A 13,968-nucleotide genomic window follows, 5' to 3' on the forward strand; every position below is an offset into this window, starting at 1 on the left:
AAGGAAATCTGCACTACAATGAAGTCTCACTGCCCACAAGTCAAAAGGGCCATCTGAAAAAAGTGTAAAATCCAGAAAGGCAGGACAGGCCATGGAGAACTGGGAACCTTGTTATGCTCATGGGCGGGATGTAAACTGCCAACAGCCACTCTGGAGAAGTGTATGGTGTTTCCTGAAACATCTACAAAACAAAGCAACAGAGCCTAGGGCACTTCCACTTATGGTCCTATAGCTTAGGGAAATTAAAATCAAAAAGACACAGCCACCCCAAAGTTTGGGACAGCTCTGTTTACAAGAACCTCGTTTACGTTACAAGTTCAATATCGCAGAAAGTGAAAAATGGATAAAGAAGTTGTGGTACTTACGTACGATGCAATATCACTCAGCAATGAAATCTATGTCATCAGGCCCGTAGCAGCATAACGAGTGGATTCAGGTACGATGATTCTAAGTGAAATAAGTCACACAGAAAAAGAAACATCATAAGTTATCACTACTACACGGAATGTAAACTTGGCTACCCAGGAACTGAATTACAAAACAGAACAGGGTCTCAAATGTAGAAAGCCAACTTATGCTTCCTTAAGGGGAAAGGTGAGTTGGGGTGCTGCATAAAACCAGAGATTGAAATTAGCACAGATACCGTTCCATAAGCAAAATATGTAATAGACAAGTGCTACTCCTTGCTCAACGAAGTGGACTCAACACCCCATATTAAACGCCTAAGAATATACCTGACTAGTAAGAATCTTAAAACCTATGGATTTATATGTCTCCGAAAGAGAATCAAGCGTGTGTACAGCGGCATAAACGCAGCAGTGATAGGATTGGTGAGGATCGGTGAGCAAATGCAGACCCTTTGAAGTCATATCGCATGGTACCCATTCCATGGGTCTCAACTCTCCAGGTTTAAGGGATTCTTCCTTCAGCTAAAACATGCATGTGGAACCCAGAGTATGATCCACCGTGTTTTCAGGAAACGTATTCAAATGTGACTCAGTTTTCATCCCCCGGTACTCGGGTGCAACATTCCAGACGCTTTACTAACACTCTCCCCACTTGGAGAGTCAGTGCCTTTAACCTCCTGTTTGGCCCAGTTTGCAATTTCTGCGGAAAATGAACAGGAATAGGCAGAACCAATGAGAGACTAGCTGGAGGTGTCTGGACGGGCAAATTTAACTCTCATTTCCCACCAGGATGAGGAATTAACCAAAGGCTCAGTGTGCCATGCCGGAACCACACTAGGGCCTGAAGCAATCCTGCGGTGTTGCGGCCAGCTCACAAGAAAGCGAGTTGAAGAAAGGAGCTCAGGGGCACTGTCATTCACAAACCTGCAGAGTTATAAATGACAGCTATCATCCAAAAATGTATTGAAGTAAGGCTGCCAAGAGGACTTGAACGCGGGGCAGAATTGCAGGAAACCGATTTCAGGAGGTAGTCTGGAATTGCATGTAAAGCATAGGAAAAGAGGCAGAACGTCCACAATGATGCACTTCTCCAAAAAGGTCCTATGCGTTTTTTCCTGAATATATTCAGGAAAAAATGCATAGGCACTTTTTGGCCAACCAAGCAAGCCTGCAAAGGAAATCTGCACTACAATGAAGTCTCACTGCCCCCCGGTCAAAAGGGCCATCTGAAAAAAGTGTGAAATCCAGAAAGGCAGGACAGGCCATGGAGACCTGGGAGCCTTGTTATGCTGATGGGCGGGATGTAAATTGCCAATAGCCACTCTGGAGAAGTGTATGGTGTTTCCTGAAACATCTAAAAAACAAAGCAACAGAGCCTAGCGCACTTCCACTTATGGTCCTATAGCTTAGGGAAATTAAAATCAAAAAGTAACAGCCACCCCAAAATTTGGGACGGCTCTGATTACAAGAACCTCGTTTACGGTACAAGTTTAATATCGCAGAAAGCGAAAAATGGATAAAGTAGTTGTGGTACTTACGTACAATGCAGTATCACTCAACAATGAAATCTATGTCATCAGGCCCGTAGCAGCATAATGAGTGGATTCAGGTACGATGATTCTAAGTGAAATAAGTCACACAGAAAAAGAAACATCATAAGATATCACTACTACACGGAATGTAAACTTGGCTACACAGGAACTGAATTACAAAACAGAACAGGGTCTCAAATGTAGAAAACCAACTTATGCTTGCTTAAGGGGAAAGGTGAGTTGGGGTGCTGCATAAACCCAGAGATTGAAATTAGCACAGATACCGTTCCATAAGCCAAATATGTAATAGACAAGAGCTACTCCTTGCTCAACGAAGTGGACTCAACACCCCATATTTAACGCCTAAGAATATACCTGACTAGTAAGAATCTTAAAACCTATGGATTTATATGTCTCCAAAAGAGAATCAAGCGTGTGTACAGCAGCATAAACGCAGCAGTGATAGGATTGGTGAGGTTCGGTGAGCAAATGCAGACCCTTTGAAGTCATATTGCATGGTACCCATTCCATGGGTCTCAACTCTCCAGGTTTAAGGGATTCTTCCTTCAGCTAAAACATGCATGTGGAACCCAGAGTATGATCCACCGTGTGATCGGGAAACGTGTTCAAATGTGTCTCAGTTTTCGTCCCCCGGTACTCGGGTGCAACATTCCAGACGCTTTACTAACACTCTCTCCACTTGGAGAGTCAGTGCCTTTAACCTCCTGTTTGGCCCAGTTTGCAATTTCTGCGGAAAATGAACAGGAATAGGGAGAAGCAATGAGAGACTAGCTGGAGGTTTCTGGACGGGCAAATTTAACTCTCATTTCCCACCAGGAAGAGGAATTAACCAAAGGCTCAGCATGCCATGCCGGAACCACACTAGGGCCTGAAGCAATCCTGCGGTGTTGCGGCCAGCTCACAAGAAAGCGAGTTGAAGAAAGGAGCTCAGGGGCACTGTCATTCACAGAACTGCAGAGTTATAAATGACAGCTATCGTCCAAAAATATATTGAAGTAAGGCTGCCAAGAGGACTTGACAGCGGGGCAGAATTGCAGAAAACCGATTTCAGGAGGTAGACTGGAATTGCATGTAAAGCATAGTAAAAGAGGCAGAACGTCCACAATGATGCACTTGGCCAAAAAGGGCGTATGCGTTTTTTCCTGAATATATTCAGGAAAAAACGCATACGCACTTTTTGGCAAACCAAGCAAGATTGCAAAGGAATTCTGCACTACAATGAAGTCTCACTGCCCTCCAGTCAAAAGGACCATCTGAAAAAAGTGTAAAATCCAGAAAGGCAGGACAGGCCACAGAGAACTGGGAGCCTTGTTATGCTGATGGGCGGGATGTAAATTGCCAACAGCCACTCTGGAGAAGTGTATGGTGTTTCCTGAAACATCTAAAAAACAAAGCAACAGAGCCTAGGGCACTTCCACTTATGGTCCTATAGCTTAGGGAAATTAAAATCAAAAAGACACAGCCACCCCAAAGTTTGGGACGGCTCTGTTTACAAGAACCTCGTTTACGGTACAAGTTCAATATCACAGAAAGCGAAAAATGGATAAAGAAGTTGTGGTACTTACGTACAATGCAATATCACTCAGCAATGAAATCTATGTCATCAGGCCCGTAGCAGCATAACGAGTGGATTCAGCTACGATGATTCTAAGTGAAATAAGTCACACAGAAAAAGAAACATCATAAGATATCACTACTACACGGAATGTAAACTTGGCTACACAGGAACTGAATTACAAAACAGAACAGGGTCTCAAATGTAGAAAACCAACTTATGCTTGCTTAAGGGGAAAGGTGAGTTCGAGTGCTGCATAAAACCAGAGATTGAAATTAGCACAGATACCGTTCCATAAGCCAAATATGTAATAGACAAGAGCTACTCTTTGCTCAACGAAGTGGACTCAACACCCCATATTAAACGCCTAAGAATATACCTGACTAGTAAGCATCTTAAAACCTATGGATTTATATGTCTCCGAAAGAGAATCAAGCGTGTGTACAGCGGCATAAACACAGCAGTGATAGGATTGGTGAGGATCGGTGAGCAAATGCAGACCCTATGAAGTCATATCGCATGGTACCCATTCCATGGGTCTCAACTCTCCAGGTTTAAGGGATTCTTCCTTCATCTAAAACATGCATGTGGAACCCAGAGTATGATCCACCATGAGATCGGCAAACGTGTTCAAATGTGTCTCAGTTTTCGTCCCCCGGTACTTGGGTGCAACATTCCAGACGCTTTACTAACACTCTCCCCACTTGGAGAGTCAGTGCCTTTAACCTCCTGTTTGGCCCAGTTTGCAATTTCTGCGGAAAATGAACAGGAATAGGGAGAACCAATGAGAGACTAGCTGGAGGTGTCTGGACGGGCAAATTTAACTCTCATTTCCCACCAGGAAGAGGAATTAACCAAAGGCTCAGCATGCCATGCCGGAACCACACTAGGGCCTGAAGCAACCCTGCGGTGTTGCGGCCAGCTCACAAGAAAGCAAGTTGAAGAAAGGAGCTCAGGGGCACTGTCATTCACAGACCTGCAGAGTTATAAATGACAGCTATCATCCAAAAATATATTGAAGTAAGGCTGCCAAGAGGACTTGAAAGCGGGGCAGAATTGCAGGAAACCGATTTCAGGAGGTAGACTGGAATTGCATGTAAAGCATAGCAAAAGAGGCAGAACGTCCACAATGATGCACTTGGCCAAAAAGGGCGTATGTGTTTTTTCCTGAATATTTTCAGGAAAAAACGCATACGCCCTTTTTGGCCAACCAAGCAAGCTTGCAAAGGAAATCTGCACTACAATGAAGTCTCACTGCCCACAAGTCAAAAGGGCCATCTGAAAAAAGTGTAAAATCCAGAAAGGCAGGACAGGCCATGGAGAACTGGGAACCTTGTTATGCTCATGGGCGGGATGTAAACTGCCAACAGCCACTCTGGAGAAGTGTATGGTGTTTCCTGAAACATCTACAAAACAAAGCAACAGAGCCTAGGGCACTTCCACTTATGGTCCTATAGCTTAGGGAAATTAAAATCAAAAAGACACAGCCACCCCAAAGTTTGGGACAGCTCTGTTTACAAGAACCTCGTTTACGTTACAAGTTCAATATCGCAGAAAGTGAAAAATGGATAAAGAAGTTGTGGTACTTACGTACGATGCAATATCACTCAGCAATGAAATCTATGTCATCAGGCCCGTAGCAGCATAACGAGTGGATTCAGGTACGATGATTCTAAGTGAAATAAGTCACACAGAAAAAGAAACATCATAAGTTATCACTACTACACGGAATGTAAACTTGGCTACCCAGGAACTGAATTACAAAACAGAACAGGGTCTCAAATGTAGAAAGCCAACTTATGCTTCCTTAAGGGGAAAGGTGAGTTGGGGTGCTGCATAAAACCAGAGATTGAAATTAGCACAGATACCGTTCCATAAGCAAAATATGTAATAGACAAGTGCTACTCCTTGCTCAACGAAGTGGACTCAACACCCCATATTAAACGCCTAAGAATATACCTGACTAGTAAGAATCTTAAAACCTATGGATTTATATGTCTCCGAAAGAGAATCAAGCGTGTGTACAGCGGCATAAACGCAGCAGTGATAGGATTGGTGAGGATCGGTGAGCAAATGCAGACCCTTTGAAGTCATATCGCATGGTACCCATTCCATGGGTCTCAACTCTCCAGGTTTAAGGGATTCTTCCTTCAGCTAAAACATGCATGTGGAACCCAGAGTATGATCCACCGTGTTTTCAGGAAACGTATTCAAATGTGACTCAGTTTTCATCCCCCGGTACTCGGGTGCAACATTCCAGACGCTTTACTAACACTCTCCCCACTTGGAGAGTCAGTGCCTTTAACCTCCTGTTTGGCCCAGTTTGCAATTTCTGCGGAAAATGAACAGGAATAGGCAGAACCAATGAGAGACTAGCTGGAGGTGTCTGGACGGGCAAATTTAACTCTCATTTCCCACCAGGATGAGGAATTAACCAAAGGCTCAGTGTGCCATGCCGGAACCACACTAGGGCCTGAAGCAATCCTGCGGTGTTGCGGCCAGCTCACAAGAAAGCGAGTTGAAGAAAGGAGCTCAGGGGCACTGTCATTCACAAACCTGCAGAGTTATAAATGACAGCTATCATCCAAAAATGTATTGAAGTAAGGCTGCCAAGAGGACTTGAACGCGGGGCAGAATTGCAGGAAACCGATTTCAGGAGGTAGTCTGGAATTGCATGTAAAGCATAGGAAAAGAGGCAGAACGTCCACAATGATGCACTTCTCCAAAAAGGTCCTATGCGTTTTTTCCTGAATATATTCAGGAAAAAATGCATAGGCACTTTTTGGCCAACCAAGCAAGCCTGCAAAGGAAATCTGCACTACAATGAAGTCTCACTGCCCCCCGGTCAAAAGGGCCATCTGAAAAAAGTGTGAAATCCAGAAAGGCAGGACAGGCCATGGAGACCTGGGAGCCTTGTTATGCTGATGGGCGGGATGTAAATTGCCAATAGCCACTCTGGAGAAGTGTATGGTGTTTCCTGAAACATCTAAAAAACAAAGCAACAGAGCCTAGCGCACTTCCACTTATGGTCCTATAGCTTAGGGAAATTAAAATCAAAAAGTAACAGCCACCCCAAAATTTGGGACGGCTCTGATTACAAGAACCTCGTTTACGGTACAAGTTTAATATCGCAGAAAGCGAAAAATGGATAAAGTAGTTGTGGTACTTACGTACAATGCAGTATCACTCAACAATGAAATCTATGTCATCAGGCCCGTAGCAGCATAATGAGTGGATTCAGGTACGATGATTCTAAGTGAAATAAGTCACACAGAAAAAGAAACATCATAAGATATCACTACTACACGGAATGTAAACTTGGCTACACAGGAACTGAATTACAAAACAGAACAGGGTCTCAAATGTAGAAAACCAACTTATGCTTGCTTAAGGGGAAAGGTGAGTTGGGGTGCTGCATAAACCCAGAGATTGAAATTAGCACAGATACCGTTCCATAAGCCAAATATGTAATAGACAAGAGCTACTCCTTGCTCAACGAAGTGGACTCAACACCCCATATTTAACGCCTAAGAATATACCTGACTAGTAAGAATCTTAAAACCTATGGATTTATATGTCTCCAAAAGAGAATCAAGCGTGTGTACAGCAGCATAAACGCAGCAGTGATAGGATTGGTGAGGTTCGGTGAGCAAATGCAGACCCTTTGAAGTCATATTGCATGGTACCCATTCCATGGGTCTCAACTCTCCAGGTTTAAGGGATTCTTCCTTCAGCTAAAACATGCATGTGGAACCCAGAGTATGATCCACCGTGTGATCGGGAAACGTGTTCAAATGTGTCTCAGTTTTCGTCCCCCGGTACTCGGGTGCAACATTCCAGACGCTTTACTAACACTCTCTCCACTTGGAGAGTCAGTGCCTTTAACCTCCTGTTTGGCCCAGTTTGCAATTTCTGCGGAAAATGAACAGGAATAGGGAGAAGCAATGAGAGATTAGCTGGAGGTTTCTGGACGGGCAAATTTAACTCTCATTTCCCACCAGGAAGAGGAATTAACCAAAGGCTCAGCATGCCATGCCGGAACCACACTAGGGCCTGAAGCAATCCTGCGGTGTTGCGGCCAGCTCACAAGAAAGCGAGTTGAAGAAAGGAGCTCAGGGGCACTGTCATTCACAGAACTGCAGAGTTATAAATGACAGCTATCGTCCAAAAATATATTGAAGTAAGGCTGCCAAGAGGACTTGACAGCGGGACAGAATTGCAGAAAACCGATTTCAGGAGGTAGACTGGAATTGCATGTAAAGCATAGTAAAAGAGGCAGAACGTCCACAATGATGCACTTGGCCAAAAAGGGCGTATGCGTTTTTTCCTGAATATATTCAGGAAAAAACGCATACGCACTTTTTGGCAAACCAAGCAAGATTGCAAAGGAATTCTGCACTACAATGAAGTCTCACTGCCCTCCAGTCAAAAGGACCATCTGAAAAAAGTGTAAAATCCAGAAAGGCAGGACAGGCCACAGAGAACTGGGAGCCTTGTTATGCTGATGGGCGGGATGTAAATTGCCAACAGCCACTCTGGAGAAGTGTATGGTGTTTCCTGAAACATCTAAAAAACAAAGCAACAGAGCCTAGGGCACTTCCACTTATGGTCCTATAGCTTAGGGAAATTAAAATCAAAAAGACACAGCCACCCCAAAGTTTGGGACGGCTCTGTTTACAAGAACCTCGTTTACGGTACAAGTTCAATATCACAGAAAGCGAAAAATGGATAAAGAAGTTGTGGTACTTACGTACAATGCAATATCACTCAGCAATGAAATCTATGTCATCAGGCCCGTAGCAGCATAACGAGTGGATTCAGCTACGATGATTCTAAGTGAAATAAGTCACACAGAAAAAGAAACATCATAAGATATCACTACTACACGGAATGTAAACTTGGCTACACAGGAACTGAATTACAAAACAGAACAGGGTCTCAAATGTAGAAAACCAACTTATGCTTGCTTAAGGGGAAAGGTGAGTTCGAGTGCTGCATAAAACCAGAGATTGAAATTAGCACAGATACCGTTCCATAAGCCAAATATGTAATAGACAAGAGCTACTCTTTGCTCAACGAAGTGGACTCAACACCCCATATTAAACGCCTAAGAATATACCTGACTAGTAAGCATCTTAAAACCTATGGATTTATATGTCTCCGAAAGAGAATCAAGCGTGTGTACAGCGGCATAAACACAGCAGTGATAGGATTGGTGAGGATCGGTGAGCAAATGCAGACCCTATGAAGTCATATCGCATGGTACCCATTCCATGGGTCTCAACTCTCCAGGTTTAAGGGATTCTTCCTTCATCTAAAACATGCATGTGGAACCCAGAGTATGATCCACCATGAGATCGGCAAACGTGTTCAAATGTGTCTCAGTTTTCGTCCCCCGGTACTTGGGTGCAACATTCCAGACGCTTTACTAACACTCTCCCCACTTGGAGAGTCAGTGCCTTTAACCTCCTGTTTGGCCCAGTTTGCAATTTCTGCGGAAAATGAACAGGAATAGGGAGAACCAATGAGAGACTAGCTGGAGGTGTCTGGACGGGCAAATTTAACTCTCATTTCCCACCAGGAAGAGGAATTAACCAAAGGCTCAGCATGCCATGCCGGAACCACACTAGGGCCTGAAGCAACCCTGCGGTGTTGCGGCCAGCTCACAAGAAAGCAAGTTGAAGAAAGGAGCTCAGGGGCACTGTCATTCACAGACCTGCAGAGTTATAAATGACAGCTATCATCCAAAAATATATTGAAGTAAGGCTGCCAAGAGGACTTGAAAGCGGGGCAGAATTGCAGGAAACTGATTTCAGGAGGTAGACTGGAATTGCATGTAAAGCATAGGAAAAGAGGCAGAACGTCCACAATGATGCACTTCTCCAAAAAGGTCCTATGCGTTTTTTCCTGAATATATTCAGGAAAAAATGCATAGGCACTTTTTGGCCAACCAAGCAAGCTTGCAAAGGAAATCTGCACTACAATGAAGTCTCACTGCCCCCCGGTCAAAAGGGCCATCTGAAAAAAGTGTGAAATCCAGAAAGGCAGGACAGGCCATGGAGACCTGGGAGCCTTGTTATGCTGATGGGCGGGATGTAAATTGCCAATAGCCACTCTGGAGAAGTGTATGGTGTTTCCTGAAACATCTAAAAAACAAAGCAACAGAGCCTAGCGCACTTCCACTTATGGTCCTATAGCTTAGGGAAATTAAAATCAAAAAGTAACAGCCACCCCAAAATTTGGGACGGCTCTGATTACAAGAACCTCGTTTACGGTACAAGTTTAATATCGCAGAAAGCGAAAAATGGATAAAGTAGTTGTGGTACTTACGTACAATGCAGTATCACTCAACAATGAAATCTATGTCATCAGGCCCGTAGCAGCATAATGAGTGGATTCAGGTACGATGATTCTAAGTGAAATAAGTCACACAGAAAAAGAAACATCATAAGATATCACTACTACACGGAATGTAAACTTGGCTACACAGGAACTGAATTACAAAACAGAACAGGGTCTCAAATGTAGAAAACCAACTTATGCTTGCTTAAGGGGAAAGGTGAGTTGGGGTGCTGCATAAACCCAGAGATTGAAATTAGCACAGATACCGTTCCATAAGCCAAATATGTAATAGACAAGAGCTACTCCTTGCTCAACGAAGTGGACTCAACACCCCATATTTAACGCCTAAGAATATACCTGACTAGTAAGAATCTTAAAACCTATGGATTTATATGTCTCCAAAAGAGAATCAAGCGTGTGTACAGCAGCATAAACGCAGCAGTGATAGGATTGGTGAGGTTCGGTGAGCAAATGCAGACCCTTTGAAGTCATATTGCATGGTACCCATTCCATGGGTCTCAACTCTCCAGGTTTAAGGGATTCTTCCTTCAGCTAAAACATGCATGTGGAACCCAGAGTATGATCCACCGTGTGATCGGGAAACGTGTTCAAATGTGTCTCAGTTTTCGTCCCCCGGTACTCGGGTGCAACATTCCAGACGCTTTACTAACACTCTCTCCACTTGGAGAGTCAGTGCCTTTAACCTCCTGTTTGGCCCAGTTTGCAATTTCTGCGGAAAATGAACAGGAATAGGGAGAAGCAATGAGAGATTAGCTGGAGGTTTCTGGACGGGCAAATTTAACTCTCATTTCCCACCAGGAAGAGGAATTAACCAAAGGCTCAGCATGCCATGCCGGAACCACACTAGGGCCTGAAGCAATCCTGCGGTGTTGCGGCCAGCTCACAAGAAAGCGAGTTGAAGAAAGGAGCTCAGGGGCACTGTCATTCACAGAACTGCAGAGTTATAAATGACAGCTATCGTCCAAAAATATATTGAAGTAAGGCTGCCAAGAGGACTTGACAGCGGGACAGAATTGCAGAAAACCGATTTCAGGAGGTAGACTGGAATTGCATGTAAAGCATAGTAAAAGAGGCAGAACGTCCACAATGATGCACTTGGCCAAAAAGGGCGTATGCGTTTTTTCCTGAATATATTCAGGAAAAAACGCATACGCACTTTTTGGCAAACCAAGCAAGATTGCAAAGGAATTCTGCACTACAATGAAGTCTCACTGCCCTCCAGTCAAAAGGACCATCTGAAAAAAGTGTAAAATCCAGAAAGGCAGGACAGGCCACAGAGAACTGGGAGCCTTGTTATGCTGATGGGCGGGATGTAAATTGCCAACAGCCACTCTGGAGAAGTGTATGGTGTTTCCTGAAACATCTAAAAAACAAAGCAACAGAGCCTAGGGCACTTCCACTTATGGTCCTATAGCTTAGGGAAATTAAAATCAAAAAGACACAGCCACCCCAAAGTTTGGGACGGCTCTGTTTACAAGAACCTCGTTTACGGTACAAGTTCAATATCACAGAAAGCGAAAAATGGATAAAGAAGTTGTGGTACTTACGTACAATGCAATATCACTCAGCAATGAAATCTATGTCATCAGGCCCGTAGCAGCATAACGAGTGGATTCAGCTACGATGATTCTAAGTGAAATAAGTCACACAGAAAAAGAAACATCATAAGATATCACTACTACACGGAATGTAAACTTGGCTACACAGGAACTGAATTACAAAACAGAACAGGGTCTCAAATGTAGAAAACCAACTTATGCTTGCTTAAGGGGAAAGGTGAGTTCGAGTGCTGCATAAAACCAGAGATTGAAATTAGCACAGATACCGTTCCATAAGCCAAATATGTAATAGACAAGAGCTACTCTTTGCTCAACGAAGTGGACTCAACACCCCATATTAAACGCCTAAGAATATACCTGACTAGTAAGCATCTTAAAACCTATGGATTTATATGTCTCCGAAAGAGAATCAAGCGTGTGTACAGCGGCATAAACACAGCAGTGATAGGATTGGTGAGGATCGGTGAGCAAATGCAGACCCTATGAAGTCATATCGCATGGTACCCATTCCATGGGTCTCAACTCTCCAGGTTTAAGGGATTCTTCCTTCATCTAAAACATGCATGTGGAACCCAGAGTATGATCCACCATGAGATCGGCAAACGTGTTCAAATGTGTCTCAGTTTTCGTCCCCCGGTACTTGGGTGCAACATTCCAGACGCTTTACTAACACTCTCCCCACTTGGAGAGTCAGTGCCTTTAACCTCCTGTTTGGCCCAGTTTGCAATTTCTGCGGAAAATGAACAGGAATAGGGAGAACCAATGAGAGACTAGCTGGAGGTGTCTGGACGGGCAAATTTAACTCTCATTTCCCACCAGGAAGAGGAATTAACCAAAGGCTCAGCATGCCATGCCGGAACCACACTAGGGCCTGAAGCAACCCTGCGGTGTTGCGGCCAGCTCACAAGAAAGCAAGTTGAAGAAAGGAGCTCAGGGGCACTGTCATTCACAGACCTGCAGAGTTATAAATGACAGCTATCATCCAAAAATATATTGAAGTAAGGCTGCCAAGAGGACTTGAAAGCGGGGCAGAATTGCAGGAAACCGATTTCAGGAGGTAGACTGGAATTGCATGTAAAGCATAGCAAAAGAGGCAGAACGTCCACAATGATGCACTTGGCCAAAAAGGGTGTATGTGTTTTTTCCTGAATATTTTCAGGAAAAAACGCATACGCCCTTTTTGGCCAACCAAGCAAGCTTGCAAAGGAAATCTGCACTACAATGAAGTCTCACTGCCCACCAGTCAAAAGGGCCATCTGAAAAAAGTGTAAAATCCAGAAAGGCAGGACAGGCCATGGAGAACTGGGAACCTTGTTATGCTCATGGGCGGGATGTAAACTGCCAACAGCCACTCTGGAGAAGTGTATGGTGTTTCCTGAAACATCTAAAAAACAAAGCAACAGAGCCTAGGGCACTTCCACTTACGGTCCTATAGCTTAGGGAAATTAAAATCAAAAAGACACAGCCACCCCAAAGTTTGGGACAGCTCTGTTTACAAGAACCTCGTTTACGGTACAAGTACAATATCACAGAAAGCAAAAAATGGATAAACAAGTTGTGGTACTTACGTACAATGCAATATCACTCAGCAATGAAATCTGTGTCATCAGGCCCGTAGCAGCATAATGAGTGGATTCAGGTACGATGATTCTAAGTGAAATAAGTCACAGAGAAAAAAAAACATCATAAGATATCACTACTACACGGAATGTAAACTTGGCTACACAGGAACTGAATTACAAAACAGAACAGGGTCTCAAATGTAGAAAACCAACTTATGCTTGCTTAAGGGGAAAGGTGAGTTGGGGTGCTGCATAAAACCAGAGATTGAAATTAGCACAGATACCGTTCCATAAGCCAAATATGTAATAGACAAGAGCTACTCCTTGCTCAACGATGTGGACACTACACCCCATATTAAACGCCTAAGAATATACCTGACGAGTAAGAATCTTAATTCCTATGGATTTATATGTCTCTTAAAGAGAATCAAGCGTGTGTACAGCGGCATAAACGCAGCAGTGATAGGATTGGTGAGGATCGGTGAACAAATGCAGACCATTTGAAGTCATATTGCATGGTACCCATTCCATGGGTCTCAACTCTCCAGGTTTAAGGGATTCTTCCTTCAGCTAAAACATACATGTGGAACCCAGAGTATGATCCACCATGTGATTGGGAAACGTGTTCAAATGTGTCTCAGTTTTCATCCCCTGGTACTCGGGTGCAACATTCCAGAAGCTTTACTAACACTCTCCCCACTTGGAGAGTCAGTGCCTTTAAACTCCTGTTTGGCCCAGTTTGCAATTTCTGCGGAAAATGAACAGGAATAGGGAGAACCAATGAGAGACTAACTGGAGGTGTCTGGACGGGCAAATTTAACTCTCATTTCCCACCAGGAAGAGGAATTAACCAAAGGCTCAGCGTGCCGTGCCGCAACCTGATTAGGGCCGGAAGCCATCCTGCAGTGTTGCGGCCAGCTCACAAGAAAGCGAGTTGAAGAAAGGAGCTCAGGGGCACTGTCATTCACA

The sequence above is a fragment of the Pseudorca crassidens genome, chromosome 4, assembly GCF_039906515.1.
Source record: "Pseudorca crassidens isolate mPseCra1 chromosome 4, mPseCra1.hap1, whole genome shotgun sequence".
NCBI lineage: Eukaryota > Metazoa > Chordata > Mammalia > Artiodactyla > Delphinidae > Pseudorca > Pseudorca crassidens.